We start from the raw sequence: 8770 nt of genomic DNA on the forward strand, positions 1-8770 counted from the left end.
TGATGCTGGGCACAGTGATCCTGCCTTTAAAATGCAAGACACTTGTTTGCACTATGTTTTTCATCCTTTGATCCTTACCAGGCAGGTGCTTCACAGTGTCACAGTCTCAAAGCTCTGACTTAAATGATGGCCAAACTCCAAAGTACACAATCTTTCACTGGATACCCAATACATAGAATCAAGTCTTTCCCAGCTCAGGCACAAGTTCTTACCTCTTGCCTTAAAATCATGGCCAGCGGTTCTCAATTAAGCATTGCCTTTTTTTTCCCTTTTGTTAGTCATTTTAAAGGAGTAAACATATAGTGAGATTGGCTTTTCATCAATATATCAGAATTTTCACATCTGAGCAAGTGTTAATTCTTTCAATAGTGCCCTTGGGGAAAAATATATTTTTTTCAACAAAGATGCTGTGGCTTAGTGTTCTTCAGAGGCAATTTGCTAACTACACAAGACATTTTTTTTACTACTTTATTGATAGAAGGCTGCCTCCTCTCGCCCCACCATTATTTCTTGTCTCCTCTCTCTATTTTTCTTAATTTCTCCCCTTCTTGTTTCATTTGGTTAATTACTTAATTGACTGGTGCATTTATTCATTACATCATTCATTCAACATATAGTTATTAAGTGCCATTCTTGCTCTGTGCAACTTAATTTTGTCCTTTTGTTTTTCTTTTTTTTTTTTGAAAGAGGCAACAGAATTATGCAGCCATCTATATATAGGAAGCTGGAAGCAACTAGGGTACACTTGGCAATTGATTAACATCTGACATTACATGGTGTTAGATTGCTTGAAATGTCCTTGTTAAGATGGGGTTTATTTGGAGAAACACAGAAAATTAATATGAATGAAAATCTAGTATTATCTGTCAAATATCCCAAATCATTCAATATAATTTTAGCTTGGTATGTAAGGCCCTTCAGAGTGTAGCCTCAATCTACCTGTCAGTCACCATCAGCTAGTCTCTGCCCACATTAGATGCTTTAATCAGCATCCTATAGGTCAGCTGTTCTCAATTCTCAACCATGAGCTATTTTACCTGCTATTCAAGGGAATAATTAGTAATGTCTGGAGACATTTTTGATTGTTACAAGTGGGGTGTGTGTTATTGGCATCTAATGGGTAGAGATCAGGAATGCTGCTAAATATTCTACGATGCAGAGGACAGCCCCCAAAACAAGAGTGATCCTTCACCAAATGCCAATAGTGCACATCACAGGTCATGCCAGGGACCAGCTGTGATGCCCCTTCCTTTCCATTTTTTAGTTCACAAACCTCTAATCTTTGGGCCATTAATAGGCCATTTCTTTGCCCCCATATGTTCAAAGAGTTTTTCTTATTGTTTCAGATTTTTTCCCCCTTAGGCTTTGGGTCATAACTTAATTCTTTACATTTCTGTCTTCTGCATTAGGCTGTCAGCTGCTCAAAGACAAGGAAAGTGTGTCTTTGTTAACCTTTGTAACTCTAATGCTTGCTGCATGGTAGGTGCTTAAAACATGTTTATAAAAAGAATGAAAAGGAATAGATGATTAATATCTAAAATGCCAGCAGTGATTTTGCTGTCAAAGGTCAGTCACCTTTACTTCAGTAAAAAATAGCTCCCCATACTCCTCTGCTAGCATCTGAGGCATCAACAGATATCTGAAAACTGAGTGCAGCCGAAATAGAGTTCCAAGAAAACCTGCATATATATTAGTTTAACTGATAATGCATTGCTATTTTGGCATCTTTAAATGGATTCTAACAGGTCAAACATATGTTGATGTTGAGGAGAAAGCAAATGTTCTATTCTGTTGTGCTAGGATGTTTTATAATAAAATAGCACTTGACTACAACAATCCAGAACACCAGACTGAGACACCATTAGAGATGCAAAAGGCCTGGGCCACCTGCCTCTTGTCAGAGCTAATGGAAGCTCTGCCTCTTGCAGGCACTAAGGAGTGTGAGTTAGCTGCAGTGCTTCCCATAATAGGTAGCACTTCCAGATAGAGGACTCATGTGGCTACCCAGACTACGCTAAAAATTTACCTATATATTAATCAGGGCTCTCCAGGGAAACAGACCCAATAGGGGATGGGTAGGTAGATAGATAGAGTTGTTATGAGGAGTTGGTCCATGTGATTATGGAGGCTGCAGTGTTCCATGATTTGCCATCTCCAAGCTGGAGACCCAAGGCAGTTAGTGGTGTAATTCCAGTCCCACTCCAAAAGCCTGAGAACCAGGGGAGTCTGTGGTGTAAGTCCTAGTGCAAGGGCAGGAGAAGACCCACTTCTTGGCTCAAGCAGGCAGGCAAGAAGAAAAAAAGAACATGACAAAGGTCCTCCACCTTTTGTTCTGTTCAGGCCCTTACAGGTTGAATGATGCCTCACCACATGCTGGAGGGCAATAAACCTCACTGAGTACGCTGATTCAAATGCTAATCTCATCCTGAAACACCTTCACAGACACACACATAATGTTTAACCAGATATCTGGGCATCACCTGGCCCAGTCAAGTTGACACATAAGATTAACTTCCACAACCTGAATGACTTGTGTTGCAACAGTCAGCTGGTGTAGGGAAAGTGTAAGAGAGTTTCTGAGAAAGTTTATGTAGATGGCACTTCAGAAGAGAGTTACCTATATGCCTGCCTCCTTGTGGAATGAGACAATGGGAGGTATTCTTTCTTGACACATGAAAGCTGCTTGAAACATAGCATTGTTCTTCATTTTGTACCTTTTGGGTATGTTTTGAAATTGCTATGTGTAAGAATTTTTTAAAAATATTTACTTTTAGAAGGAAACTTGGAGAAGGCTTATGGGACTGGGAAGCAGTAATTACAACAGAGCATAAGAAAATACAGAGGAAAGGAAGGATTTCCAACTAAGACTGAAAAAACAGAAAAATAACTTGAAACTTGCTGAGTAAGCCCTGGGAAAATTTTTGCCTTGTTATATTAACAAAATCATACACACTTGCCATTTAAAAGTTATTTTTTCTGAGATATAGATACGAACATGAAGAATTTTTTTAAACTGAAAAGAATTTTATGCTATACCTAATTTAAAAAATAAGAGAAGGGATGACTTAAAGTGTACATAAAGTCATGAGAAAAAATATTTAAAATAAGGGATCATAGGAAAAAATAACATAAAAAGTAAGGTGAATCAAAATATGAGGAAAATATATAAAATGCATATAAAAATATATTTAGGACTTCTGAATTTCCAGAAGCAAATGTGAAGAGAGCAATGTAATTTATTACACATACCCCAGGATTCATAAAACAAAACCTATTTGTTCCTAATACTGAGATATTGGCGATATGTTTCTTGTACATCTTCATGAGATATCGAACAAGGTCCTCAACAATACTCTTACAGTGAGTACTTTGAAGGTAGTCTCAGAAAGATTTCCCTGGTATGCTGAAGGCCTCTCTCATGACTCATGTGCTCAGGGTGGTCACTGCTGATGTTAGTGAGTAAGCACACATTTGCTTAATGAAACTCTGTAGTTTAGAGTTTCTGAAGGAACCAATAGGCCTGAATACCCTAATGTGGTGCCTTCTTAATTCCTACTTCTCCATACATGTTTTGGCTGCTTTCTCTTCCCCATGATCTATGTACTAGTGACTCCATGGGAGCAATTTTGTAAAGCATAGTCTTGGTGATGGTTGGATCAAGGGTGAGAATCTGATCCAAGGTAAACTAAGCCGGGCATTACACTAGATCCTATTCCTTGCCCATAATTCATTAGTTTAGTAGGAATCAAACCACCTTGTGAGCAGTCCGTCTATTTCCCTGGTCTTTGGAATTGAGATTTAGAGAGAAGTGATAGCCTTTTTTCTGGAGGGTAAACCTATAACATAAGATCATGCACAGTTAAGATTATACTTCTTTAGCCAGCTTTATGAACCAAAGCTGCGGAAAATGGTCTGCAGATGGAGGGAGCCATGAATCAGGTATGCAGAAAAAAGCATATAAGACACAGATTTGAATTCATTTCTGAGGACTGATTGAATCCTTGTTTTTGGCTTCCATGGACATAACTCTGTTTCATAGAAGGAATGGAAGGGGAGAGGGTTCTGTTACTTAATATCAAATGAGTTTAAACTCATACAAATTCCCCAAGCATTTATTCATTTTATTTCTCTTACCCAAGTTTTCCTTGGTTTTGCTGCAGTGGGCCAGCATTGTATTCATTGACAAGTGCCTGGACTACAGCTGTTCTGTGTCATTTAATCAGTGCCAAAAAGTATGCTTTCACAACCAGCTGAATTGAGGAGGACACTGACAGCCTTTTATGAAAATTGAGGTCTCTGAAGAGGACATATACTTGAACAGAATAGAGCTTCAAATTTGTCCTAAATATGTGTAACTCATTCAGAATATTATTTCCTCTTCTTTTAACTTGGAATGGTATGTTAGTATTTCCACTAGAGAGTTTCAGGATGAGAAGATGAAAGACTGTCTTGGGTGAAGTTCAGATATTCTATCAACTTTAGTGAAAAGCTGACTTTACTTTCTCTTGTGTCCATTTTCTTATAGCTATTTGTGGAACTGTGTCTTTTAGGTTATAAACTTCTTGAAAGCTGGGACCATGTGTTCTCTATCTTTTTATCCCCCATAGGTATTTGTAGAATGCCTGTCACAAAAGGGTTGCTCAGTAAGAATCTTTAATGATCCCTTTGTCAAGAAGAGGAACTTTCCAGAAGAGCTTGAATTGATAATACTTGAAGAAGAAACACAGAGGTCTTGATCCTTCATATGTAAAATCATCAAGTATCTTCCTTGGCTGAAAGAGCTCAGTTTTCTCATTCAATCACATCAAACATCACTGCTATCTGGGCAGTGTGAGGACATGATGTGCCTTTCTGCTGGGAGTGGAGTAGGGAAGGTCATTCTCCGGCACTCACAGCCAGGAACACTGTAATATATCTGTATCAGACGCTTAAAGAGAGGCAGGAAGAGCGGCACAAGGGATCGACCTGCTCTAAGCAGAGGCTGCCCTTTTATATGCCTTGTTGGGTGGGGAAACTAAGCTACCTTCAAGTGGGTAAGGTTGATGCTCTTTACCCAGAGAGTTCATCTATTATTAACAACTGGTGGTCAAAGGATGATACCTGTTTTCCCGTGAAACTATTTATTAGGTACACTTTGGAGAAAATGAATATTTTCCCCTCAAAAAGAACATAGCTTAAAAAAGAGATTATTTCTCTGTGTAAAATCATATAAAAACAAAACAGAGAAATGTGTGCTGAAACTTGTACTCTTCCATACTCATGTAGACTGAGAGTCTGCAGCCTTCGTTAGCTTTTTGACATTAGCTCAGGCTCTCATGCTGGACTCTGGGCAGATTGCCTACGCAGCCTTCCAAAAAGCAAATAATAGGCAAAAGTAGTATATCCTCTTGACTGACTCTCTACAGCTCAGAATGAGTGAAGAGTATTTAATAATGACAATATTTTCCACAACAAAATGTACCCCATTGAGTTTCAATCTCCAATGGCATTTTCATGCAAAATTCTGACTTTAATCTGAAATACCAATGACATATATTTAGGCAAGTTTCCCCTGCTATGAGGCAAAACTCATTATGATGCAATCACTTTAAATGAGAGTACATATGGGTTATTAAGTATCAAACCGTGTGTGTTTATTACTCATTACTATATTTAGAGGTTTAAATAGCTTTACTGCTTTGAGAGATAGTTATAAGCTTTCAAATATTTAAAACCCAAACAACTAAACTGTTCATTTATTCCAAGTTCATGATTTTGTTTAGACAGGAGCAAAATGTTTTTCATGTGCAACTTTCCATCACTGAAGTGAATTTTAGGCACAGAATATAGAGAAGACATTTCCTAAATTAGAGTGTCAGTGGGTAGAAAGGAAACATGAAATTAAAATGTTGAAGCTGTTATATGGACCATTCAGGCTAAAACAGCTTTTGAGGAAAATAAAGGATGAGTTTGGGTTTGCCACAAAGGGTCATCTCTGTGGTTGTGACTATATAGTGTGAGAAATCTGTAACTATCAAGGTAAAATATCTGAGGCTACTTTCTTTTTCAGATCTCAGCATCTGATACCATAAAGGAACATATATATTTGTCATAATCACTTAATAAATGGTCTAAATCTTTGCTTAGACTAGTTCAGATTTAAGGGAGATAAAATACAGGAGTTATGATAGACTTCCCCAAATGGCTTATAATTAAACTTAATTAAATCCTTTGGGAAATAGATTAAAATATGATAAAAGCTCAATATCAAACCAAAACTGCTGAGAACACTTTCTTGTTTTTTAAAAAAAGATAATTAGGAAACAATGTAGTTTGACAACTTTTTAATGCAATAAAACAGTAGCATTAATTACAAAGAAGACATTGTAATTATTAAGAAGACATTGTCTTTAAGACATTGGAAGACATTTAAAGTAAAAACTTTGAAGATACTAAGACAACCTTCTTACATGAAAACAACTAATAATAATAATAATGATAATCAACACCTTTCTCCTTTGAGATGTCATTCCTGGACATAGCTATAGGTACTACATAGTTATAGGTATGCTCTTATGGAATGAATCTCAAATACTTTTTTTTTTAATGAAAATGCTTATGCATAATTATGTAATTTTATATTATATTTAATTAGGCTTCTCTGGATCCCCTTCTCTATTGTTTTTAAAGGGCTTAGGCCTCCATAATAATTCTGATCTTTGCTGTAAAGAAAAAGCTCAGTTCATCATCCCCCAGGGACTATACCTAGCAAAAACTGCTACCCTCTCAAGTAATCTTTGCAGAGTGGTAGCTTTGCAGTGAACAGGTTGTGCTGAATGAGAATCCTGGCTTAACAGATACTTCTGAACATTAAATTTTAATCTTCCCAAGAAGTTCACATTAAGGACAGGTCACTCAAGATAGAGTTCTAAGAGATAATAACTTACCTGCTTGAACAATCCCCTTCACTACTGGGAAGAACAATATCATTTAAAAGTGTCACAAGTTAGATTTTTTTTATCTTCAATAATATGAAACTTGGCTAAGGTTTATTAAATTTTATTTCTATATGTATCACCTTATTATGAGAAGCTATATAAAATGCATTCATAGCTGCTGGGGCTAGATTTGCCTCCCTAAATCTCTTCTTCCCCTCCAAATAAAAGGCTTGAAGAAATAGAAATATTCAAACTCTGTAGGAAGAGCTGTGTTTAATTCCCCACAAATGCTGATGCTCAAAGTTATTCAATAATAATAATGATTTGTTTAATGCTGGCTACCTAGGCAATTCTTTACATTTTGACACATCTCTTCGTTGCATATTTTGACCATTGTTTACTCAAACAACAGTTCACCTGTTGTGATCTAGTGCCTAGAGCAAAGTATCCTGGTATTAAAGGTCTACTGCTGACTCTGTTTACTCATTCATTTAAAGAATATTTACTGAGTTCTTCTAATGTGGAATACATTGTTTTTGAATTACTGAGAGACACAAATTCAGTCTCTAATAGGTTGACAATATGTTAGAAAGATTAAAAATGTGTGAAATTATTATACTATAAAGTAGGATAAAAACAACCATATTTTAAATCAAAGGGAAAAGATGGATTATTCAAATATTGGTAGGGAGAGCATTACTGATAAAATTATAAACTGGTACTGACTTTATGGGGAGTAGTTTGTCAATATCTACTAAAGCCCAGAAATTCTACTTTGATCCAGAAATTCTACTTTTAGGAATTTGTCTTGCAGATATACTCATACATTAGACACATTATATGTTTATAAATATATTTATTGCACTATCAGGGTTAGCATTTATAAAAAGAATAGAAACAATTTAAGAAGCCTATCCATGGACTGTCATATAATATAATACTAACAATTGTTAAAAAGAATGAGCTACTTTTATATGATACACTGAAAAGGGCATAACATCACTACTTCTTCTTGTCAAAAGTATATAAACTCAATCTGAGCATGATAAGTCATCATGTAAATCCCAATTAAAGGACAATATACAAACTATCTGAGCAGCACTACTGAAAATGTCAGCATCGTGAAGGATAAGGGAAGACTGAGTTAGTATCACAGAATGCAGGATACTAAGGAGATATAACTAGGTGAGGTGTGAAGCACTAGATTGAATCCTGAAACAGAAAAGGAGCAGTAGGGAAACAGGTGAAATTCAAATAAAGTATACAGTTTAATGTTAATTTCTTAGTTTTTATAATTGTATGATGATTATGCCATCTATTGACATTAGGAGAAGCTGAATGAAGAGTGTATGGGAAATCTCTGTGCTATTTTTGCAACTCTTACATATGTATGGAGAGATACATACATGTTTATGCACAGAATATTTGTGTGATAAGGTCTGCAGAGTGGTAGAGAACTCGGGACTTAGGTTCAGTCATAGCCTGTCCTGTTACTTATTAGCTCTATTTCCCAGGACATCACGTTTCTATTTCTAGGGGCTTCTGCTGCATGAAAATGAAGATAAGAGTTATGAGGGTTGCTGTGGGAACTAAATCAAATGAGGCATATAAGACACTTGGCATTGTGCCTGGCACAAAAAGGCATTTGAAATGGTAGCAAATAACTTAGAAATAGAAATTAAAGTAATAGCAGGATTGGGAGGAGGAGGAGTAATGGTGGGAGTAGGAGTTGAATAGCAATAATTGAAGTAGGAGTTGTAGTAATAGCAATAGGTTTAGTGATCACTAAACACCATGAGAGAATTAGTATGATTCCTGTCCCCAAGAAATTTAGGGGCTCATTGTCCCTAAGT

This window comes from Microcebus murinus, chromosome 5 (assembly GCF_040939455.1).
Source record: "Microcebus murinus isolate Inina chromosome 5, M.murinus_Inina_mat1.0, whole genome shotgun sequence".
In the NCBI taxonomy this organism is placed as follows: Eukaryota; Metazoa; Chordata; class Mammalia; order Primates; family Cheirogaleidae; genus Microcebus; species Microcebus murinus.